This window comes from Antechinus flavipes, chromosome 4 (assembly GCF_016432865.1).
Source record: "Antechinus flavipes isolate AdamAnt ecotype Samford, QLD, Australia chromosome 4, AdamAnt_v2, whole genome shotgun sequence".
In the NCBI taxonomy this organism is placed as follows: Eukaryota; Metazoa; Chordata; class Mammalia; order Dasyuromorphia; family Dasyuridae; genus Antechinus; species Antechinus flavipes.
The window spans coordinates 149,188,555-149,214,981 of NC_067401.1; the positions used below are offsets into that span (position 1 = coordinate 149,188,555).

The 26,427-nt window shown below is 34.4% G+C and overlaps 1 protein-coding gene and 1 non-coding gene across 3 annotated transcripts in view; both read left to right on the forward strand.

Annotated features, from left to right (window-relative positions):
* FDXR (ferredoxin reductase) overlaps positions 1-26,427 on the forward strand; it is a 45,823-nt gene that overhangs the window by 7,197 nt on the left and 12,199 nt on the right. The gene's annotated exons all lie outside the window — the stretch shown is intronic.
* Positions 14,839-14,945, forward strand: LOC127563575 (U6 spliceosomal RNA). Its single transcript, XR_007954022.1, has one exon. It is a non-coding gene; the product is annotated as a U6 spliceosomal RNA (small nuclear RNA).

Here is a 26,427-nt window from a genome sequence, read left to right on the forward strand (position 1 = left end):
GAGTTTTTTCTTTTCTTTTCCTTTCTCTTCTATTCTTTTTTTCTCCTTTTCCTTTCCTTTCCTTTTTCTTCTCCCCTTCTTCCTCTCCCCTCCCTCCCCTCCTCTCCTTTCTCCTTTCTTCTCCTCTTTTCTCCTCTCCTCTCTTCTTCTTTCTTTCTCTCTCCTCTCCTCTCCTCTTTCTTCCCTACTCCTTTCCTTTCCTTTCTTTTTACCAAGAGCAAGGTGAGGCTCTCCAGAGAGAAATGAGAAACTTTCCCAAAATATCTGTGGTGGACATTGCTGTATCAGGGCTTCTTAAATTTTGTCACTCAAGATCCCTTTTCGCCCAAGAAATTTTTACATGACCTTTGCATACAAAATATGTATGCAAATAAAACATTTATTGATAATAAATTATACTTTTGTGACCTACCTTCAGTTTTGAGACCCATATGAGGTTGCAATCCATAGTTTAAGAAGCTGGGCTCTATATGAACTTTCTGTGGATCCTGAGAAGCAGCAAGATGAACTGTAGTGGTCAAGAACCTCATCATTCTATAAAATGAAATCAACTCTGAAACTCTTGCCTCTTCATATCATTTCCTAGTCAAGGACTTCATCAAGAATCCCATCTCCACCACCTTTCAGCATCTTTTTATGTGATCTTTAGAATCTTCCCAAGACAACTCAAATGGAAGTGATTCCATTTTCTAGAGTGGTACAGGTATAATGTCCAGGTTTCACTTTTTTATTTTAGGACTCTACAATCTGCAAGGCTGATAAGATTTTATGATGTTGCCTAAATGGGAAGTTCCCCAAACTTTGTCTATTTAAAGCAAAATATACCCAATTAAATACTTAAATCTTTTCAAACATTTTCTTCCTTTTATTGTCTGACTTTATCTCTGCAATCTCTAACATGGCCAAGGTTGTGAAGGCAGAGAGAAAGAAAAAAAATCTCAATTTTCCTCTTCATCTCTCACTGAAAAATCTAAAAAAGTCAGAAATGAGCCTTTATGGGTGAAGAAGTTCTCCAAGAGAAATAAGATTTTATAAGCACCAGAAAACTTATAGAGTTGTAGCCCCAGGCAAAGCCCTACCTGCTGCCTGCCAAATACAAGTTTCCTTCACTATCCTAGGATCTCCTGAGGGAATGAGTGTAGAACAAATGCCCATATTCATCAGTATATATATATACCAGTCAAAGGCCAGGTATCTAGGGATAATTGAAAAGAAAGGAAGACAAAGAAAAAAAGAAAGAAAAAGTAAAAGCTCCATCAAAGGACCACCAATCTAATTTAACTAATTTTTTCATTTTTAGAAACTATTTACCAGGCCCTTGAGGGATCAAATCAAGAGGATTACATCCTACAACCAGGGGCAGCCATGTTCTTGAGAAGAGTCAGGGCCGAAGGAGTGGGAAAGAGAAGACACTTTATTGCCAATCAGTTACATCTTCAGGACCTCCTCTCTTGCCTCTCTGCTTGCCTCCATTTTTATACCCTATAGTTCTCAGTGCCATTGTTCAGGACACTTGCACTTACCCAAACTGACCTCTCAGGGGTTGCTCCAAATGATGTACAGAAAGAATTTATTAGAATCTTGAGAAGTGGAACGTCCTGGCCTATGGACCCAAAAGGACAGTAAAGGTGCCCACAGTAGAAAAGCCATTCCATTGAGAGTTTTCACAGCTTTTATACATTTCAGAACCCCCTTAAATCCCACCCTCTATATGGTGTGATTGGTCACATAGTCTTTATTCCCCTATTTGGTCAGTGGAATGCAATAGATATATAGCTTTCTTATCAGTGTCCTTCTTTGAACAATAGACCTTATCTAAAATCACATGTTTCCTCAACTGAGGCCTTAAGGCTTTAGATAACAGTCCCAGATCAATATGTGCTTAATCTGTAAATTCTTCACCTTTTTTCCACACACCATGAATAAGTTGAGTTAAAGCTGGGGAGGGTCTCCTCAGATTTTTGTGCTTACACCTGCAAAATTCATCCCCAGTCAAGGTGTTTTCATGCATAACAGCAAGTCCTCAGCAACATCAAAGATGCAGTCTCAGTTTGATGGAAAACAGGCCCTGTGTACATGCACAAAGAGGCTTGAAAGTACCAACAGCAGTCCTGCCTGTCCCCATTCTTATTCAATGCTATTATCCATTAACCTGATAAGCTGACCCTGCACTAAGCCAGCTTGGTATTGTCTCATTTTCTCAGGCTAAGCCTCAACAAGGCCCCCAACAGGATTTAAACAGTATAATAGTTTTTATAAACAATGTAATAATCATTCTTTCTAAGCAATGAAGAGGAAAGAGGGAAAGATGAACAGGGCAAGTTGGTGAATAGAGACTAATGAAGGAGGGGGATATGTTAGGGGAAGGGCCAATGGAGGGTTCAGGGTGCAAGGCAATGAAGGAGTCAGGTAAGGAGGAGTTAAGGAGTCAATGAATGGGATATAATTAGTGAAAGCCGTGTGTGCGTGTGTGCGTGTGTGTGTGTGTGTGTGTGTGTGTGTGTGTATGTGTGTAACTAGGAAGGGGTGGTGAAGGAGGAGAACCAGTGGAGAAGTCACTGGATACAATGAGTTTCCTAAAGGAGGAGGATTAGCAAAGATAAGACCAGTGTTGTTAGGGTCTGGGAAAGATGGTGAATAGGGAGCTTGTAAGGGAGAGAACTAGTGGGGGAAAAGGAAGGAGAAGCCAATGAGGGATATAAAGAATTGTGCTAATGAATAAGACCAGTGATGAGATGGGGTTAATGAAAGAAAGAATCACAGGGTAGAAGGAAAAGAAAAACCTAGGGGCTGGAGGCAATGAAGGAAAACAATAAAGGAAAGAGCCAGGGAAGGGGAGGTGCACAAAGGCAGAAACTTGCCCAACTTCTCCCTCAAACCATTCTAAATTCCTTTAAGTAATGACATGAAAAAATAGGGGAGAAAGTGAAATATCTCATTAGAAAAACAACTGACCTAGAAAATAGATCCAGGAGAGATAATTTAAAAATCAATGGTCTCCCTGAAAGTCATGATCAAAAAAAGACCCTAGATATCATCTTTCCAGAAATTATCATGGAAAACTATCTTGATATTCTAGAACCAGCCGGTACAATAGAAATTGAAACAATCCACCCATCACCTCCTGAGATCCCAAAATGAAAACTCCTAGGAATATTATAGCCAGATTCCCAAACTCCTAGGTCAAGGAGAAAATATTGCAAGCATCCAGAAAGAAACGATTCAAATGTAGTGGAGCCACAGTCAGGATAACACAAGATTTAGCAGCTTCTTCATTAAAGGACTGAAAGTCTTAGCATATGACATTCTAGAGAGCAATGAAACCAGGATTACAACCAAGAATCATCTACCCATCAAAACTGAGTATAATCCTTCAGAGGAAAAGGTGGTGATTTAATGAATTAGAGGATTTTTAAGTATTTGGGATGAAAAGAACAGAGCTGAATGGAAAATATGATTTTCAAATATAGAACTCTAGAGAAGCATAAGGAGGTAATCAGGAAAATGTTATCATAAGGGGTGGGGGGAAGAAGGGGAAAAATTGGAACAAGAAGTTTGGCAATTGTCAATGCTGTAAAGTTACCCATACATATAACCTGTAAATAAAAGGCTATTAAAATAAAAAAAAATAAAGAATTATTCTAATTATTCTGGAGTGCTGGGGTTTATGCTCATTTTTTCTATATCCTCCTTTACTTGGAAGGAGAAGAATTTGGTATCAGATTCACTAGATCAATAGGAAGAGATGACATTTATATAGCACTTTTAAATTTGCAAAACACAAAATACTTTAATCTCATATGTCATCAAACAACCTTGGGAAGTAGGCATTGGACATATTAAAATGCCCATTTTACAGATGAGGAAACAAGCTCATATTCACATAGCTAGCAGTTGTCAGAGACAGGACCTGGGCTCTTTTGTCTTTAACCTCAAGACTTTGTTCACTAGAGCAGAGAACACACAAGCCATCCTTATAAATTTATCTGCAAAATGTTGGGGTTAGTCTATACAGTCTCCCAGCTCCAGATCCTGCGATCCACCAAAAACCATTCCCTCATAGAGAGCTATTATTCCTCAGGTTATCTGGTGTTGGAGCAAGAGATATATAGGAGAGAGAAGAGGGGAAGTTAAACCAACACCTTGGGAGGTGGAATTTGGTCCCTACTGTCAATGACTTAACATCTCATCATTGAATCTGGAGGTCTTTTCTTCACCACTGGCAAATCTGCTTGGCTGCTGTGGAGTCTAGTCTTCAAATGGGTGCCTCCTGAATGCCACCAGCAAAATTATGGTACTTATCTGGACCTTCTTTTCTGTCATCTTCCTTGCCAGCTGCACAGCCATCCTGGTCACTTTTAGGATTCAGGAACAGTATAATGACACTTTGTCTGGCTTCAGTGACAAAAAGATAAGAGAACTGATACAAGATGGAGGGGAAGCTGAGCAAAAGTTATGGGGAGAATTGAGGACAAAAGGGGGAAGGGAGTGAAGGTGGATTAGGGTAGAAGATAAAGAAAGATAGATTTGAACAGGAATTTGGGAATTAGATAAAGAAGAGACTAGGCAAAGCCAGGTCAGAAATTTACTGAGCTAAAACTAAGGGACAGTGATCAGACTTTACCCAAGATCAGATCACTTTGCTACAATTAAAAGTTTGCAGAAGCTTAAGCTGAGTTGTCCCTGAGATCCTAGAATGACACAACTTCAGTATCCTAAAAAAAGCATCGGGACAAGATTAGATCTTTCTTTCAGAAATGCACAGAATTTGTCCCTAACACAAAACCTGAAATCAGGAAACAGACCAGAAAAATGGTCCACAATGTCAACAACAAAAAGAAAAATAAGCAAAGAAAAAAAGTTTTAATCTGCTCTCAGAGTCTATCAATTCTTTCTCTGAAGGACAAAAATATTTTTCATTATGATGAAACTTTCTACCCATCTCTTGATAAAGAAGTGAAGGACTCAGTGCAGAGTGAGATATACTTGTTTTTGAACAAGGCCAGTGCCTTGTTTTCCTTTGCAATACATATGTGTTACTGGAATTTATTTTTCTTTCTTACTTAAGTGACTGATGAGAGAAAGAAGAAATATTTTAGCTCTTTGAAAAAAACAAAATTCACATTGAAGAGAAAAAAACACAAATAGAACAGTTTTGAAAGTAATATGTGGAAGTTATTGTGGGCTTTTAATTAAAAACAGTCATATGCAATGGAGAATCACTGTTTCCTACACAATCTTTGTGTGTGTGTGTGTGTGTGTGTTACATTGTGTATTTGGAAACTTATTTTTTCCCTGATATTTAAGTTCAAAATTAAAAAAAAATTAAAAATAATCTAGTCAATCCCTCAATTATATAAATGAGGAAATTGAGTCCCAGAAAAGTAAAATAATTTATCCAAGCTCATACAGTTAGCTGATCATTATTTTTCAGTTACATTCAGGAATGCAGTTTTCAACCTGGATTAGTTTAAAGATATAATTAGAAGGAAAAATTGTTATCACTCCTCTGTTAGCCCTTGGGACATCTGCTTATTATCTGTCCCAATCATCTTTATTTGGTGCCATCCCCCAAATGATATATCTTTCTTTGCCTGTTCTTGTGCATTTAGAAGAAATTTGAAATCCAGTGGTACTAATCCCCTAGAAAATGTTTTAAGAGACAGATGAATCCCATAAAACAATTAACATTTTTTAAAATTTTTTATTATAGTTTTTATTTTAAAAATATATACATTGATAATTTTCAACATTCACCCCTATAAAACTCTTATGTTCTAATTTTTTTCCCTTCCTTCCTCCCACTCCCCTCCCCCAGTCGGCAAGTGATCATTAGATGTTATATGTTATTATATGTTAAACATTTTCAACAATGAACATTTCTTAATTGTAAGAGGAGCATGATTAGCCTTAACTGAATGACAACCCATTTTTCTTAGTATCACCAATAGTATATATTCAAACCTCCTTCTTAAGGAGATATGTCAATAAAAGGGGTTCCCACTTCATATTGGGATCACTTGCCTTACTGAAGTAATCCATCTGACCTACTTTTTTTTTTTTTTTAGCAGTTATACACATCACTCTTACTAAACTGATTTTTCTTAGAATATGTACCTCAGTTTACTGTTTTTCAAATTACTTGTGACAGTTTGGAAATCAACAATGAGATTGGAGAAGGGAGCCCAGTTCCTCAAAGTCTCTTAGCAGAACACCTAACTTTTTTTATGGGTACAATCAGTGGAGTTTCATATTTGAAGGAAGAGATTATTATTGTTATTATTATTATTATTATTATAGCTTTTTATTTATAAAACATATTCATGGGTAATTTTTCAACACTGACCAAACCTTCTATTCCAACTTTTCCCCTCCTTCTCTCCCCCTCCCCTAGATGGCAGGTAGTCCAATACATGTTAAATATGTTAAAGTATATGTTAAATTCAATATATGTATACATGTCCATATAGTTATCTTACTGCACAAGAAAAATTGCATCTAGAAAGAAAGGAAAAAACCTGAGAAGGAAAACAAAAATGCAAGCAAACAACAATTAAATAGAGTGGAAATGCTATGTTGTGATCCAGACTCATTTCCCATAGTTCTCTCTTTGAGTTAGCTGATTCTCTTCATTTCTGAACAACTGGAACTGGTTTGAATTATCTCATTGTTGAAGACAGCCATATCCATCAGAATTGATCATTGTATAGTCTTGTTGTTGCCATGTATAATGATCTCCTGGTCCTGCTCATTTCACTCAGCATCAGTTCATGTAACTCTCTCCAGGCCTTTCTGAAATCATCCTGCTGGTCATTTCTTACATTCCGTAGCATTCATATACCACAATTTTTTCAGCTCATCTCCAATTGATGGGCATCCACTCAGTTTCCAGTTTCTTGCCTCTACAAAAAGGGCTGCCACAAACATTTTTGCACATGTGGGTCCTTTTCCCTCCTTTAAGATCTCTCTGGGATATAAGCCAGAGTAACACTGTTGGATCAAAGGGTATGTAGTTTGATAACTTTTTCAGCATAGTTCCAAATTACTCTCTAGAATGGTTGGATTCTTTTACAATTCCACCAACAATGTATCAGTGTCTCAGTTTTCCCACATCCCCTCTAAAATTCATCATTATCTTTTCTTGTCATCTTAGACAATCTGAGAGGTATATAGTGGTATCTCAGAGTTGTCTTTATTTGCATTTCTTTGATCAATAATGACTTAGAGTACCTTTTCATATGACTAGAAATAGTTTCAATTTCTTCAACTGAAAATTGTTCATATCCTTTGACCATTTATCAATTGGAGAATGGCTTGATTTCTTATAAAAGAGTCAATTCTCTATATAGTTTGGAAATGAAACCTTTATCAGAACCTTTGAATGTAAAAATGTTTTCCCAGTTTATTGCTTCGAAGGAAGCGATTCTTTTAGAGATCTGTAATTGAGGCCTGGATTTCCTTCTCAAACCAAAAGTAAAAAATCTTCTCCAAACTAGGACTTAGGCACTCTATTAGGAAAAAGTTAAAATTTTGTCTTTGTCTTGAGGTCCTATTTTATATTCAATGTGAAAATCTGGAAATAATTGACAATATAAAACTCAGGTAATCCCCTTAATCAACTTAAAATTTGAAAGAATCCCCTTTTTCAAGGTGGGCTCTCAATTTAGAGAGGGGATTTAAAATCTGTGGAAAAATCTTTCTAGAAAAAATCATTCTTTCTCTAAAGAGTTGGTTCTCAGATTACTCTTAAAAGGAATGATACTTTTTGGTGGAGGAAAACTTAAACTTTAGAGAATTTACTTTTCTTTGGAAGCTTCTGGACTTTTCTGGGGTTATTAATAACGTTTATTTTGTTTTTTGCTTTTAACCACAAGGATATTCTTGAACCTTACAGGATTTTTTTCCTTTAGAGAAGGTTCTTAGTCTTAGATTAAGATAATTCATAAATATAGAAGAGTTTCTCCTTCAAAGTGCCTTTGGATCTTAAGATGCAGGGGTCCTCAAACTATAGTCCGCGGGCTATATAGATGTGGCAGCTGAGGACGTTTATCCCCCTCACCCAGGGCTATGAAGTTTCTTTATTTAAAGGCCCACAAAACAAAGGTTTTGTTTTTACTATAGTCCGGCCTTCCAATAGTCTGAGAGACAGTGAACTGGCCCCCTATTTAAAAAGTTTGAGGACCCCTGAAGGGATAATTCCCATTAAAAGGTAGAGTAGCTCTCCTTGTAGTTGTGCAAAAAGGGAGCAGTCAAAATATAGCCTTATTTTTTTCCTCAATGAGCTCCATGTCATAGTGACTATGCTTTTTCTGTTTTCCTTCCCTACACCCAATTTAGCTCAATTGTTTATTTGTGTAAATCAAGCTGTTTTCTTCCCACAGCCTGTTGGGGAAGTTTTGTATCCTTGGAATAGCAGCCCCTTTGTTATCAGTCCTGTGTTGGTCTATGTGACTGTCTGGTCATATTATCTACGTTTTAAAATCAAACTAGCTCTTTTCTGTGGCCTTATTAGCCCAAAGAGCAAGAATATAGGCATACCTCAGAGATATTTCAATTCAATTCCAATGATCACAATAAAGTGAATAACACTGCAGTAAATAAAGTCACATAAATGTTTTTGTTTCACATTGCATATAAAGTTATGTTTATACTATGCTGTTAAGTATGCAATAGTATTATGTATAAAAAAGTTTATTGCTAAAAAAATGCTAATCATCATCTAAGCCTTTAGCAAGTCACAATTCTTTTTGTTGGTGGAGGATCTTGCCTTGATGTTGATGGCAGCTAAACTAGGGTGGTAGTTGCTGCAGATTAGGGTGACTCTGGAAATTTCTTAAATGGATTGACTCTTTTTTCACTTGAACATTTAGGTATCATTGTAGAGTTATTAATTGATCTGATTTCAATATTGCTGTGTCTCCGGGAACAGGGAGGCCCAAAAAGAGGGAGAGAAAAGGGAAGAGCCAGTGGGTGGAGCAGTCAGAATGCATACAACCTTTATCAATTAAGTTCAGTTTTGTATGGGAGTATTTTGTGGTATTTCCAAAGCAATTAAGATAGCAACATCAAAGATCACTGATCACAAACCACCATAACAAATAAACGAATTATGAAAATGTTTAAAATATTGCAGAATTACTCAAATGTGACACAGAACAATGGGAGCACAGACTGTTGTAAAAACAGCATCTATGGAGTGGCTTGACACAGGGTTGCTACAAATCTTCCATTTGTAAAAAAGAAATGACTGCATTTTTGGTGAAGTGCAATAGAATTAGTTATGCCAAAAAAAAAAAAAAAAAAAAAACCAACCCAACTTATCTTTCTTTCTTTCTTTTTTTTTTTTAATAAAGAACTTCTCTCTTTAACACAGGCAAAGTTGGAAGGCAGACAAGAAATACAGACAAGAAGGTTGGGTTTTTCTCCCAAATTTATGAGTTTTAGGCTAGCATTCCATAGAAATTTGTTTTAATGACAAGTAAAACATAAAAGAACATAAACAGTTTTTCAAGCATTGGATGTTTCTCTCTAGATGCTTCCCTTTCCCTTCCTCTCCTACCCCACACTGATTTAGGAAGACTAAAAGAAAAGTCTTGGAACTTTGAATAACTTCCCTTTTCTTGGTAAGGTACTTACAAATGCTACTTAAGTGAAGAATGCACAAGGTAGTATATAGATCTAAAGACATCCAAAATTTGCTTTAGTGAGAAAATAGAACTCCCTTCTGTATTACAAACACTCCTTGACAAATGGGATGGAGCTGGGAATGTACAAATTTCTGCTTTTGGTTTTTTCCCCCAGTACAGAAATGTTTTATGTGGTGATTTATGATGACGAAAATTATGAAGTTATACCGGGAATAATATATATTAAAGTTATCTCTTGAACCAATTTAATCTTAACAGATTCCAGTCCTAGTTATTTTGCACAAAGGGTTAATACACAATACTTTAAGATACATATGGAACAGTTAGGTGATACAGTGGATAGAGTTCCAGGCCTGAGATTAGGAAGACTCATCTTTATGAGCTCAAATTGAATCTTAGATACTTATTAGCTATAAGACCTTGGGCACTTAGCTTAACCCTATTTGCCTTAGTTTCTTCATCTGTAAAATAAGTTGGAGAAGGAAACAGCAAACCATTCTGGTTTCTTTGCCAAGAAAACCCAAATAGAATCACAAAGAATCAGACAGCACTAAAAAATAATTGAACAACAAAAACAACAAAAAATTAATATCTGTAAGTCTAGAGATTACTGTGTTTTCTGGAGGATTTTTCTTTTTGGATTGATCAATCAATTATGTGCAATTTCTGATTGTGATTATTTTCTTGATTTCTAATGATTTATTTTTACATCAGAATGAGTCTAAATTGTGGAAGTAGACAATCAACATGAGAATACTACTAAATTATATTTAACTATGAGATATGATTTGTGAGATTTTGCTACTTAAGGTAAAATATTTGGAGACTGTGAATTATTTTTTATTTTGAGTTTTATTTTCAGGTATATTTATATCATTAAGCCAATATTTCATTGCTTCAAGAAAAATGTCAGCTGCTCAATGGGAGTGGCACCTATGAAGTGCAACCTGGGGATATCTGTGCCTGAGGAATAATTGAGAAAAGGAATGTGTGAACTTGGGAGAACTAAGGTAAGATCCTTTTGACTCAGTTTTTCACACAAGTTATTTTCCTCCCCAGTTAATTATGAGCCTGGTTATGATGTCTTGTCATACTATATGATATTTACTTAAAAACAAAAAGGATGCTTTATCCTGTTATACATGTTTTGAATTATTCTGTGCCCTTAATTTTACACATAAAGGGCCAGTTTACATGCTGTTAAAATCACAATCCTGCATTTTCCTTTTATAGCAATTTTCTATAATCAGGGCAGATAGTCAATAAAAGATATGAGTGTAATAATTATTCTAGTATTTAATAGATTAATAATAGAATACATCTAAGTTAATAAAATAGGATTAAAATATGTAAGATCTTACTATTTTCACTCTGAAATTATAGTCAATTCCATTTCTTAAGCAACTAAGTTAAGGTTCTTTTAGGCTTATCGTCTGCCTGCTAATAGTTATATATTTATGTATAAGGTTAAGTTCTTGAAATAAACTTATTTGGCATGTTCTTAAGGACAAGCAAATAACATGAGAAACACTTAACTATGTCCCCAGAGAGTATTTAAAAACAATGGTCTATGTGTGTAATATGGTAAACAACTGAATTTGTTTTTACTTTAGACAGTTCATTTGATATATGCTATTCTCTGTAACCAATCTGGGATTAAACACTGAATCTATTTCTACATCCTATCTAAAATCTTTTGTTACAATTGGAATAGAATAAACATCTTTTAAGTAAGTTCATTTGTGTAGCCATTGAATCTAGATATGATAGTCATCCACTTACAAAGAGTATTGTTGCCTATGTGTACATCCTCCTAAGCGGAGAATTAATTGAACTGGAAAATTTTGAGAAAGCAGTAAGATCAGATTATTATATATGTCAAATTTAAATGATTCTAATGGAATATGCAGACCTTAAACATGTTCTAATAATAAGTTCTAAAAATTGGGTTCAGGATTTTATATTTAAAATTGGATTGTTTGCCCTCTGAATAAGCCAGACATTTTCTGGTTTCTTTTAAGACGTAAGCTATTGTTGTTGTTCAGTTATTTTAGTTGTGTTCATCTCTTTGTGACCTCATATTGGGGTTTTCTTGACAAAGACAACAAAATGGTTTGACATTTACTTTCACAATTCATTTTATAGATAAAGAAACTAATACAACCAGGGTTAAGTGACTTGCCTAAGGCACACAGCTAGTAAGTGTCTAAGGCCAGTTTTGAATTCATGAAGATGAGTTTTCCTGACTCCAGGTCTTGTGCTCGTGAACTGTGGTTCACTTAGTTGCTCTATACTTACTTTAAAGGTTTTTTTTTTTAATTTCATTCATTTCTTAGTTGTTATATAAATTTCTCAAATATATCAATAAAACAATTTGTTTACTTGTATCACATGATGCTACCACTGATGTTTTTCCATTGAAGTTTAAATATGAAACAAAGAATGAAATAAATGAACAGCAGGCTTAAAAACCTAATTGATAAGGGAGTCAAATATCAATTTAGAAAAGCAACCTTGACTTTAACTTTGTTAAATATTCAATCTTTAACCAGAAAAACTCATCTTATAAGTTGGATCCTCATGGATTTCTTTTATGATTCTTCCTTTAGCCTGTTATTGGGTGTGTTTATGTTAGGTACAGGGCTTGGATAAAGGTAGAAATAACAAGAAGTATGTATAAACTGAAATTTTCTAAACTTTTAAATGAACTATGTGTTAATTTTTTTTAATTTCAGAGAAGCAGATTTTCTGAGAGAAGTTGCTCTGAAAACAGGACCATTTCAGAATGCTCAAGAGGAGATATTTTCAGAAACCAGATCACTGCATGAAATATCCAAGCTTTAAGATAAGATGTGTTGATGAAATGAACATTGGGAATGGATTCCTAAGAAAGAGAATTAATGTGGCCCTTTCCTCTCATTCATTCCCTAATCGTGGGGCCTTAGCAAGGCCTATCTACCAAAGGGAACTATCCCCAAACTACTCCCAAGAGATCCTGTCAATACATTGGTCCATCTCTCTACCTACTTACACTATGCCCATCATGATTTAATACCTAGGCTTTATAATTAACTGTCTTTAATGAAATCTTCAATGCTTTCAGTCTTTTGTATTCTATTGAGTCAGTCCTGAGAGGCAAATGATGCCATTTGATAATTGATATATCAGTTTGTGATTCAGTGAGGAATTGTTTCCCATTGAATCAAAAAAAGGGAATGAAGAAATTAAAATTAATCTGTATCATTTAATAAGTGATTCTATTCTTTAATTGACCCTATTCTGAATTTCTGCCTCATTTTGTATATTTGCTCAAGCCATATTTTTCTGAATCTGATTTAAGCTCATAAATTCAGCCTTTACTCAGAGTTAGTATAAAGTTACAAGTTAAGTTGTTATTGTCCTCAAAAGGAATATTGTTCATCCTTGCCTGTCCTTGTACAATTAAGGGAGGGGCTCATCTCTTTACCAAACCCTTATTGGTTCCAGGGAGTCTGCTAACTTGGATCTACCAATAAAGTCTGCAAAATTCAATAGGTACCATAAAACAATTAACATTCCTACTTGTCAGAGAGTGGTGGTCACTAGTCCCACAGGATGTGCTAAAATAACCAATCATAAGGGCCTGAGTCTTATGGCAGAGAGAAACCAGGAGGTTGTCTGAGCTCTCCCCAAGCACAGATCAGCAAGTGAGACTCCTCAGTCTTGCTTCAGCAAGTGAGGATCCTCAGTCTTGCTTCAGCAGCCCAGTTTTGAGACCTGCAGGAAACTGGGCAACAATAGGCACAACTTGGGTCATCTCAGCACAGTGAGCAATCTACTTGAAGTTGCAGTGCACAAAGCTGCTGACCAGATCCCTAATTCCCAGCACAAGAAACTTGGAACAGTGTCCTACATGCAAAACCTCAAAAGGGGATATGAATTGGTCTCTAGCTCAAAAAGCCCTCTTGGAAGAACTAAAAAGGATTTTAAAAGTCAGATGAGAGACAGAAAAAAAAATTAGGAAAAGAAATGAGAGAATCGATAACTTGGAAAAGGAAAGACAAAAAATGGATTGAAAAAAAAATTCCTTTAAAAATACAATTGACCAAATTGGGGGGGAGGAGGGAGGGAGGGGAAATCTGCTGAAGAAAAGAATTCCTTTAAAATTAGAATTGGTCAGATGGCAAAGGAAGTACAAAAGCTAACTGAAGTGAACAATTCCTTAAAAATTACAATTGGGCAAGTGGAAGCTAATGACTTCATGAGACATCAAGAGTCAGCCAAATAAAATCAAAAGAATGAAAAAAATAGAAGAATTGTAAAATAACTCTTTATAAAAACAACTGACTTGGAAGGGAGATGATTTAAGAATTATTGTATTACCTGAAAGCCATGATTTTTTTTAAAAAGGGCCTAAATAGCATCTCTCAAAAAATTATCAAGGAAAGATGCCCTATTAACTAGAACCAAAAGGCAAAATAGTCACTGAAAGAATCCACTAAGCACCATCTGAAAGAGATCCCAAAATGAAAACTCCAAGAAATAGTGTAGCCACATTCCAGAATTAACAGGTCTAGGAAAAAATTCTGCAAGCATCCATAAAGAAACAATTCAATAGCATGAAGCCACAGTCAGAATTACACAGGACTTAGCAGCTTCTACATTAAAAGATAGGAGGTCCTTTAAGATGATATTTCTGGAAAGCAAAGGAACTTGGATCAACTATCCAACAAAATTAAGCATAATCCCTCAGGGGAAAAAATGAATATTTGATGAAATAGAGGACTTTCAATCATTCCTGATGAAAAGACCAAAGCTGAACAGAAAATTCAATCTTCAAATACTAGACTTAAGAGAAGTATAAAAAGGTAAACAGGAAAAAATGTTTTTTTATGCATAAGATAATATGCATAAGTCTTTTGAATTGTAGCTTTATTAGGATAATTAGAAGGGCTATATAAAGACAGAAGGTGTGAGTATAAGTTGACTTTAATGTGATGATATAAAAAAATTAAAGGATGAAAAAAAGAATTGTATTTGGAAAAGAGGAAAGGAGAAGTACAACATAGCAAATTACATCATATGAAAAGGTGCAGAAGACCTGTTACAATAGAGGGAAAGAAGTGAATATTGTTTTAAACTTATTTTCATTAATTTTGACCCAAGACAGAATAACATATACACTCAGTTGGAAATAGAAATTTATTTTACTATGCTTGCCTCAGCAGCACATATTCTAAAATTAGAACAATACAGAAAACATTGGTATGATCCCTGAGCAAGGATAACATAAAAATTTGTGAAGAAATTTATTTTACTCTGTGGGGAAGTAGTAAGAGAAGGTGGACAGAAAAGAAGGGAAAGCAGAAGTACGAGAAGAAATGAGAAAGAAAAGGGAAGGGCTAATAGAAAGGGGGGCAGATTGAGGGAGGCTTTGTCAGAAGCAAAACACTAGTACTAATCATAATTGTAGATGTAAATCAGATGAACTCTGTCATAAAATGAAAGCAGATAGCAGAGTAGATTAAAAACCATAATTCTATGTTGTTTACAATAAACACATTTGAAACAGAGAGAAACACACAGAGTAAAGGTAAAAGTTTGAAACAAAATATATTATGCTTTAGCTGAAGTAAAAACAAACCAACAAACAAAACAGAGGTAACAATCCGGATCTTAGACCACATAAAAGGAAAAAGATATTTAATTAAAAGAGATATAAAAAAAGAAACTACATATTGCTAAAAGGTACCATAGACAGTGAAGTAATATCAGTGCTAAATATATATGCACCAAGTGATATAAAATCCAAATTCTTAGAGAATGAGTTACAGGAAGAAATAGACAGCAAAACTATACTAGTGGGGGAACCTCAACCTTCCTGTCTCAGAACTAGATAAATATAACCACAAGATAAACAAGAAAGAAGTTAGAGTTGAATAGAATTTTAGAAAAGTTAGATATTGATAGAACTTTGGAGAAAATTGAATGGAGAAAGGAATATACCTTTTTTTCAGCAGTACACAGCATCTATACAAAAATCAACTGGGTATTAGAGCACAAAAACCATATAAATCAAACATAAAAAAGCAAATAATAAATGTGTTCTTTTCAGATCATGATGCAATAAAGATTACATGCAACAAAGAGTCTTGGAAAGTTAGACTAAAAACTAATTGGAAACTAAATAATCTAATCCTAAAGAATGAGTGGCTCAAACAACAAATCATAGAAACAATAATGTCATCCAGGAGAATGACAGTAATGAGACAACATACCAAAACTTAAGGGAGAGAGCTAAAGCAGTTCTTAGGGGAAATTTCATATTTCTAATTGTTTACATGAATAAAATAGAGAAAGAGGATATCAATGAATTGGATATGCAACTTAAAAATCTAGACAAAGAACAAATTAAAAATACATGATAAAATAACAAATTAGAAATTATGAAAATCAAAGGAAAGATGAATGAATTTGAAAGTAAGAAGACTATTGAGCTACTAAATAAAACTAAGATGAGTTTATGAAAGGACCTAATAAAATAGATAAACTTTTGATTAATTTGATTAAAAAAAGAGGTAAAACAAATTACCACTATCAAAATGAAAAAGGCAAATTCATTACCAGTGAAGAGGAAATTAAGATAATTAGGAGCTATTTTGTCCAATTGTATGCCAATAAATCTGACAATATAAATAAAATGGATGAATATTTACAAAAATATAAATTGCTCAGATTAACAGAAGAGGAAATAAAATATTTAAATAACTCCATTTTAGAAAAAGAAATTGAACAAGTCATCAACAAACTCCCTAAGAAAAAATCTCCAAGGCCAAATGGATTTACAAGTGAATTCTACCAAACATTTAAAGAACAATTATTTCTGATACTATATAAACTACTTGGGAAAATAGGTGAAGAAATAGTCTACGAAATTCTTTTTATGACATAGATATAGTGCTACTATCTAAGGCAGGAAGAACCAAAACAGAGAAAGAAAATTATAGACCAATCTCCCTAATGCATATTGATGCAAAATTAAAAAAAAAATATTAGCAAAGAGATTATAATAATTTATAGTTGGGTTAATACTCTATGACCAGCTGAGATTTATACCAGGAATTCAGGACTGATTCAATATTAGGAAAACTTATCAGCATAATTGACTGTATCAGTAACAAAGCTAACATAAATCATGATTATCTAAAGAGATGTGGAAAAAGCTTTTGACAAAATACAGCATTTCCATTAAAAATACTAGAGAACACAGGAATAAATGACGTTTTCCTTAAAATAATAACTAATGTCTATTTAAAACTGTCAGCAAGCATTATAATGGGGATAAGCTAGAAGAATTCCTAATAAGAACAGGGGTGAAACAAGAATTTCTATTATCAACACTTTTATTCAATATAGTACTAGAAATGCTAACTTTAGTAATAAGTAAAGAAAAAGACATGAAAGGAATTAGAATAGGTAATAAGGAAACAAAAGTATTCCTCTTTATGGATGATATAATGGTATACTTAGAGAATCCTAAAGAATTAACTAAAAAAATACTTGAAATTATAAATAACTTTAGAAATTAAATTCTTTTTTCCCCTGAGGCAATTGGGGTTAAGTGACTTGCCCAGGGTCACACAGTTGGGAAGTATTAAGTGTCAGAGGCTGGATTTGAACTCAGGTCCTCCTGATTTCAGGGCCTGTGCTCTATCTACTGTGCCAGCTAGTTGCCCCTGAAATTATTAATAACTTTAGCAAAGTTCCAGGATATAAAATAAAACCCTATGAATCACCAGCATTTCTACATATTGCTAACAAAACCCAGTAGCAAGAGATAGAAAGAGAAATTCCATTTGAAATAATTGTAGATGATATAAAATACAAAATATGGCACAATTTCAAAACACTTTCACACTAATAAAGCCAGATCTAAATAATTGGGAAAATATCAATTGCTCAAGGGGATTCAGTGCCATATCAATCAAAGTACTAAAAATAATTTATAGAGTTAGAAAATTTATAACAATTTATTTGGAAGAACAAAAGGCCAAGAATTTTAAGGGAATTAATGAAAAAAATTTAAAGGAAAGTAGTCTAGTTGTACCAGATCTTGAACTATATTATAAAACAAAAATCATCAAAACTATTTGTTTCTGGCTAAGAAATGGAGTTGTAGGTCAGTGGAATAGATTATGTATTAAACATACAGTAGTCAATAACTATAGTAATCTACTGTTTGATAAATCAAAAAATTCCAGCTTCTGGCAAAAGAATATACTATTTTACCTAAACTGCTGGAAAAGTGGAGAAAAGTATGGCAGAAACTAGGCATAGGTCAACATCTTACACTACATACCAACATAAGGTCAAAATGGGTACATAATTTATACATAAAGAGTGATACCATGAGCAAATTAGGAAGTCAAGGAAGATTTTACCTGTCAGAGCTATGGAGAAGGGAAAAATTTATAACCAAACAAGAGATAGAGAACATTATGAAATGCATTATGGATCATTTTGATTACATTAAATTAAAAAGGGTTTGTACAAAAAAAGTCAACACAAACAAGATTAGAAAGAAAGCAAAAAGCTGGGAAACAACTTTTACTACCAGTGTTTCTGATAAAAAGCCTAATTTTTAAAATTTATAGAAAACTGAGTTAAATTTATAAGAATGCATGTCATTCCCCAATTGATGAATTGTCAAAAAATATTAACAGGCAATTTTCAGATGAATTAATTAAAGCTATCAATTGTCATATGAAATGGAAATTAAATAGCTCTGGAGTACCATTTCACATCTATCAAATTGGCTAATAGAAAAGAAAAATGATAAATACTGGAGAAAATATGGGAAAATTGGAACACTAATACATTGTTGGTGGAGTTGTGAACTCATTCAACCATTCTAGAGAGCAATTTGGAACTATGCCCAAAGAGCTATAAAACTATTCATATCCTTTGATCCAGCAATATCACCACTAGATCTGATTCGCAAAGAAGTCATTAAAAAAAATGGAAAAGGACCCACATGAACAAAAATAGTTATATTGAGTCTTTTTGTGGTAGCAAAGAATTAGAAATTGAGGGGATGCCCATCAATTGGAGAATGGTTGAACAAATTGTGGTATATGAATGTAATAGCCATTGTGCTCTAAGAAATGATGAGCAGAAGTAAAGGGAGCAGAACCAAGAGAACACTGCACATAGTAAGAAGATTATGTAATGATCAATTTTGATGGACACAACTCCTTTCAACAATGAGGTGATTCAAGACATTTCCAATAGACTTGTGATGGAATATGCCTTCTGCATTCAAAGAGAGAACTATGGAGACAGAATGTGGATCAATACTTTGATTATTATACTTAATAATTTCATCTTTTTGTTGTTTGCTTGACTTTTTTTTTCTTTCTTGGGCTTTTTTCCCCTTTTGATCTGATTTTTCTCGCAAATCATGATAAATAACGGAAATTTGTTTAGAAGAATTGCACATTTAACTTATATCAGATTTCTTGCTGTCTGGGAGTGGGGGTATGGGAGGGAGAAAAATTTGGAACACAGGTTTTGCAAAGATGAATGTTGAAAACTATCTTTGCATATATTTGGAAAAATAAGATAACTATGTATAGAAAAAGAAAGAAATGGTGAGCAGGCTGATTTTAGAAAGATCTGGAAAGTTTATATGAACTGATGCAAAGTGAAATGAGCAGAATCAGGAGAACACTATATAGACTAATAGCAACTTTGAAAGACTTAACTCTTTTCAGCAAAACAATGATCTAAAACAATTCTAAATGTCTACTGATGGAAAATACTATCCACATCCACAGAAAGAACTATGGAGTCTGAATGCAGATCAAACCATAGTATATCCACTTTTTTCCCCTTTCTCATATATTTTCTCTTTGTTCTGATTCTTCTTTTACAACATGATTAATGTGGACATATGTTTAATATGATTGTACATATATAACTTCTGTCAAATTGCTTGCTGTCTTGAGGAGAGAGGGGGAAATTTTTGGAACTCAAAATCTTATAAAAGTGAATGTTGAAAACCATCTTTATAAGTAATAAAAAAATTTAAGTTTTGTTAAGTGGAAATTAAAAAAATAACTAATCATATCAAATTATGCTTTCTAGGTGAGGGGAATAGAGAGGGAGAAAAATTCGAATTCAAAATTGAAAAGAAATGTTAGATTGTTTTTATATGTAATTGAGGAAAAATAAAATGTTAAATACATTTAGTTTTTTATTTATTAAAAAAACAGAAAAGAAATAGAAAACAAAGTAAAACAAAACAAAACTGAACATTATTATGTGACTAGCAAATCATCAGGGATGATTCAAAGTATATAACAATAAATTACCTGTTCAATAAAAGATATGTAATAGTAGAAGTTATATTCATGAGTGTCCGATTTTTCTTTACTTTCCTGTAGGGTTTTTTCGTTCTTTGCTGTGACTTTTTTTTACTTTATTCTTTTTTTCCCCTTTCATCTCCCAAGCAAGGCAAAGACATATATATATATGCATACACCCACACATACCCCACACATATACACATACACATCTTTCCTATCCCTGCTAATTCATTGCTTTAATTCTGCTCCTTAACTTGCCTTGGGATTGCTTAACCCTCTCCCCATTCCCCTAAAGCTCTTTCCCTTGTTTTCTTGACCCCCATTTTGCTTTCCCCTCTGCCTATCCCTCCTCCCTTATTTTTTAAAATAGATTTTGGAGGGTGCTATATCCTTTATGATACATATGTAGTGATGTTTATTTCTTTCTCTTTTTAAATTTATTAACGTTTTTTATTTTTTATTTTTCAAAACATATGCATGGACAATTCAACATTAGGCCTTGCAAAACCTTGTGTTCCAATTCCCCCCTTTCCCCACACCTTCTCCTAAATGATAAGTAGTCCAATATATGTTAAACATAGTAGAAATATATGTTAAATCCAATGTATGCATACATATTTATACAATTATTGTGCTGCACAAGAAAAATCAAATCAAACCAGTTAAAAAAAGAGAGAGAAGCAAAATAAAATGCAAGCAACAACAAAAAAAGTGAGAATGCTATGTTGTGAACCACATTCAGTTCCCACAGTCCTCTCTCTTGATGTAGATGACTCTCTTTGTCACTGAACAATTGGAATTGATTTAAATCATCTCATTGTGAAGAGAGTCATGTCCATCAGAATGGATCATCATATAGTCTTATTGTTGCTGTGTATAATGATCTCCTGTTTCTGCTCATTTCACTTAGCATAAGTTCATGTAAGTCTCTCCAGGCCTTTCTGAAGTCATCCTGTTGGTCATTTCTTATAGAACAATAATATTATAGCATTCATATACTATAATTTATTCAGCCATTCTCCAATTGATGGGCATCCACTCAGTTTCCAGTTTCTGGCCACTACAAAAAGGGTTGCCACAAACATTTTTGCACATATGAGTCCCTTTCCCTCCTTTAAGATATCTTTAGGATATAAGCCAAGTAGAAACATTACTAGATCAAAGGGTAAATATAGTTTGATAACTTTTTGAGCATATTTCCAAATTACTCTCCAATGGTTGGATCCATAGTAATGTCTATTTAACTCATTACCAATGTGAGTAGGTTTTTAAACCTATGAGTTTCTATGGTTGGGTTTTTCTTTGCTGATACATTTTTAAAAATGGGAAATCTTAGTGTAAGCACCTCTAATCATGGGGTGTCAGGATGGTGCTTCTAGTTTCACTTCAGCTCTCCCCTGTGACCTTGGACCCCAAATGAAAAACTCTCCCCTTCTGGAAATGGCGCAATCAGTAGTGTCCCTGCCCCATTGCTTCTGCACTCACCAGATATGCTGGTTCCTTCTCACCCAGAGCTTCGACCCTGCAGCACAGTTGGGCCTAGTGTTCCTGATCAGCTGAGGATCCCTTAGTCTTTCCAATCTCAGACCCCCAATTACACAATCCAGGAGGTGAAAGTTCCTATGTTTTCTGCTTAGGCATGGGCCAAACCCCTCTACCTCAGGGGTCCCCACTTGGTGTTTCTGTGGAGCTAGCTGGAGGTGTTTGTACTTTACACGGGCTAACTCTAGCCCTGGGTCTTTCTATAGATCTTAGGTTGCACCAGGAGGACTCCTGTTCTATCCTAAATTTTCTTGATTTTTTCACCAGACTTTTTGTCCTGGGGCACAAATTTGTTCATTTGTGGGGGAAATCTGGAGAGCTTGAAATTTATCAACCTACTTTAAATACTTTATATCATAGTCACATGATTCTCTTCTTGTTTATTCAGGAAATGAAGTACAGTAGCATAGTTGTCTGTGAAGCTATACAAGTTCCAAGAGATTCAAATTAATAAGGTAGCTGAAGAAAACATCCATATCCCTTAGAGGTCTATAATTGGAATGGGGTAGGAAATTTGAATGAAGTTCCTGGATGGTGGGGAGAAAGGAAAGTTTATGAAAGGCTTTCAAAGGTTTTCTGAAGATTGATAAGGGAGCCATGAACCTCTCTACTTTAATGAAAGAATAGGAAATCCCCGAGCTACAAAACAATCCATTCGTAAAATGGATGGAGATGACATCTCCAATATCTAGCTTACAGGTTTTTTTGGTGAGGTTAAATTAAATAATGTAGCAACTAGAAATACTTTGTAGACTTAAAAAAAAAAAAAAAAGTCAGGAAAATGCCTAATGAGGGCTCCAGTTGAAATCTTATTCAAAATCCTACACTGGCTGAATCTCCACAGTATAGCACAGGTTTAACAGTTAATAAATGTTGATTGATTATGTGATTTTGGGTACATTATTCTATCTCATGAGTCTGATTCTTCATGAGTTTTTAGGGGGCAGAGTCAAGATGGCAGAGTAAAGGCAGGGACTTGTCTGAGCTCTCCCAAATGGTCCTCTAAACCAGTGGCCTCCAACTTTTGTTCTCAGTATCCCTTTATATTATGAAAAATGATTGAGAACCTATCTAAAGAATTTTTGTTTATGTGGTTCATACTTATATATTTTTGCCATATGAGAAAAAAAACCTAAATTTTAATTTGTAGACCTTCTGAAAAGGGTTTCAGAGACTCCCAGAGTCCTCTGCATCACAATCTAAATAACATTAAACATTAAAATAACATCTCAAAATGAATTCTGGAGTGGTAGAATCAGTAAAAGCATAAGGTGAAACAATATTTCAACCCAACAACTTAGAAGGTTGGCAGGAAAGGTCTGCCTTACTGGGATCAGAGTGTAGTATAATTTAGCACAGGAAACCCAGCAAGATAACAGCAATGATCTGCATTCCTCCATAAGCTAGCAGTAGGCCTTGGAGACAATAGCAAAAGCTATTTCTGGAGCTCTCAGCCCACAGATGGTAAGGGGGTCAGACAACTGATCAGAAGGAAAATGTAGGTGATTCTTTGTTGGCACTGGATGCAGGACCTATTACATTGCCCATACACAACCCCGCATTGCAGTCTCAGAGAGAGGGGAGTACTAGCAGGAACAGGGATTCTGGTCATGTTCCAGGGTGGAAGGGAGTGCTTGTGGTTGCTCACAGACCAGAGCATAGATTAGAAGAATACAAATCACACTTCTTACATCACACCACTTCAGAAGAGCTGAAACTTATAGACACTCAAAACTAGTTCTGAATATGTCAGCAAGAAAAATCTGAAGTTTGAGATTGTGCCTCCTCCACCCAGAGAACAGAATTCCAACTTTGACGCAAAATTAAAATTCAAGAAAAATGCTGGGAAAATTAGCAAACATCCCCTCCCTCCCCCAAAAAGGACCTGACCACAGAAAGTTACTATGATAACAGGGAAGATCAAAACACAAACAAAAGAGAAGACATAATATCAAAGTATCTACATGCAAAGCTTCAAAGAAAAATGTGAATTGGTTTCAGGCCCTGGAAGAACTTAAAAAAAAAAAAAAGTTTTAAAAATCAAATAAGAGAAGCAGAAGAAAAACGGGGGGAAGAAATGAAAGTGACACATGAAACAGCCAACAGGTTGGCAAAAGAGGCATACAAAAAAATACTGAAGAAAATGACATCTTAAAAAGATAATAAACCAAATGTTAAAAAAAAAAGCACAAAAATCCACTGAAAAGTTACTTAACAAGCAGAATTGATCCGATGGAAAAGGAAGTACAAAAGTTCACTGAAGAAAATAATTACTTAAAAATTAGAATTAGGCAAGTGGAAACTAATAATTCCATAAGTGCATTGAGAAACAATAAAACAAAGTTTTAAAAAAAATAAAAAATACAAGGAAACTTATAATATTTCATTGGGAAAACAACTGACCTAGAAAACAGATAGAGATGGGATAATTTAAGAATACAAATCATAATTTAAAAAAAGAACTTAGAAATCATATGTGAATTGACAATGATGCAATAAATAAATAAATGGTGAGAAAAAGGAGAAGAGAGAAGGGAGAGGAGCAGTGGGATAAATCATCTTACATAAAAGAGGTGCAAAAGAGCTTTTATATTGGAGGGAAAGATGGGGAATTGTGGGCAATGCCTGAACTTTATTCCTATTGTGATTGGCTCAAAGAAGGAATAATAAACGCACTCACTTGGCTATAGAAATCGATTTCACCTTACAGGAAAATAGGAGGAAGGAGGGAAAAGAGAAGGTGAGAAGTTTGACTGAAAGGAGAGTGGTGGGGGAGCAAGGGTTAGAAACAAAATTTACTTTTGAGAAGGGAAAGCAGGAAAAGAGAGAAAAAAGGATAAAGGAGGGGGCAGCAAAATGAAGGGAAATAAACAATTAGTAATCATAACTGTGAATATGAATAGGATAAACTCACTCATAAAATGGAAGCTGATAGTAGAATGGATTGAAAACCATACTCCTACAACATGTTGTTTACAAAACAAATAAGAGAAGCAGAAGAAAAACGGGGGGAAGAAATGAAAGTGACACATGAAACAGCCAACAGGTTGGCAAAAGAGGCATACAAAAAAATACTGAAGAAAATGACATCTTAAAAAGATAATAAACCAAATGTTAAAAAAAAAAGCACAAAAATCCACTGAAAAGTTACTTAACAAGCAGAATTGATCCGATGGAAAAGGAAGTACAAAAGTTCACTGAAGAAAATAATTACTTAAAAATTAGAATTAGGCAAGTGGAAACTAATAATTCCATAAGTGCATTGAGAAACAATAAAACAAAGTTTAAAAAAAATAAAAAATACAAGGAAACTTATAATATTTCATTGGGAAAACAACTGACCTAGAAAACAGATAGAGATGGGATAATTTAAGAATACAAATCATAATTTAAAAAAAGAACTTAGAAATCATATGTGAATTGACAATGATGCAATAAATAAATAAATGGTGAGAAAAAGGAGAAGAGAGAAGGGAGAGGAGCAGTGGGATAAATCATCTTACATAAAAGAGGTGCAAAAGAGCTTTTATATTGGAGGGAAAGATGGGGAGTTGTGGGCAATGCCTGAACTTTATTCCTATTGTGATTGGCTCAAAGAAGGAATAATAAACGCACTCACTTGGCTATAGAAATCGATTTCACCTTACAGGAAAATAGGAGGAAGGAGGGAAAAGAGAAGGTGAGAAGTCTGACTGAAAGGAGAGTGGTGGGGGAGCAAGGGTTAGAAACAAAATTTACTTTTGAGAAGGGAAAGCAGGAAAAGAGAGAAAAAAGGATAAAGGAGGGGGCAGCAAAATGAAGGGAAATAAACAATTAGTAATCATAACTGTGAATATGAATAGGATAAACTCACTCATAAAATGGAAGCTGATAGTAGAATGGATTGAAAACCATACTCCTACAACATGTTGTTTACAAAACACACAACAGAGTAAAGATAAAGGGCTGGAGGAGAAACTATTATGCTTCAGCTGAAGCAAAAATAAATAAATAAATAAATAGAAATAAAAAACAAATAGCAATCATGATCTCAGAAAAGGGAAAAGCAAAAATAGATTCTATACGAAAGAGCTAAGCAAGGAAACTATATCTTACTAAAAGGTACCATAGACAAAGAAGCAATAGCAATATTAAACATGTGCACTAATAGCATCCAATTCTTAAAGGAAAAGTTAAATGAGTCACAGGAGGCAATAGAGAATAAAACCATATTAATGGGGTATCTTTCAGAACTAGATAAATCTAACAACAACTTAGAAAAGTTAGCTACAATAGGCCTCTGGAGAAAGTCTAATAGGAACAGAAATAAATATATCTTTTTCTACACAGTACATGCCATCTACAGAAAAACTGTATTAGGGCATTAAAAACCTCACAACCAAATACAGAAAAATAAAAATATTAAATATATTCTTTTCAGAACAAAATGCAATAAAAATTACTTTCAACAAGGGGGCATGGAAAAATAAATTAAAAATTAATTGGAAAGTAAATCATTTAATCCTAAAGAATGAATCAAAGAAAAAGAAGTTATTGGCATTTTTGCTGATTGTCTCCCAGGGTTGTTGGGAGGAAAACATTTTGTAAACCAGATGCTATAGAAATGGGAGGTGTTCTTTTTATTTTTTCAAAATATTTATTTTTATTTTATTCAGGGTTTGACGAGCTGTGCTGCTGGGAAAAGAGTACCTGAGTTTTAGTGCCAGTATTGCCACTGTGACAAATGCTGGATGGCTTTGAACAATTCCACTTAAGCCTACCCTTTAATCCAGCAGTGTTGCTACTGGGTTTATATCCCAAAGAGATCATAAAGAAGGGAAAGGAACCTGTATGTGCAAGAATGTTGTGGCAGCCCTCTTTGTAGTGGCCAGAAACTGGAAAATGAAAGGATC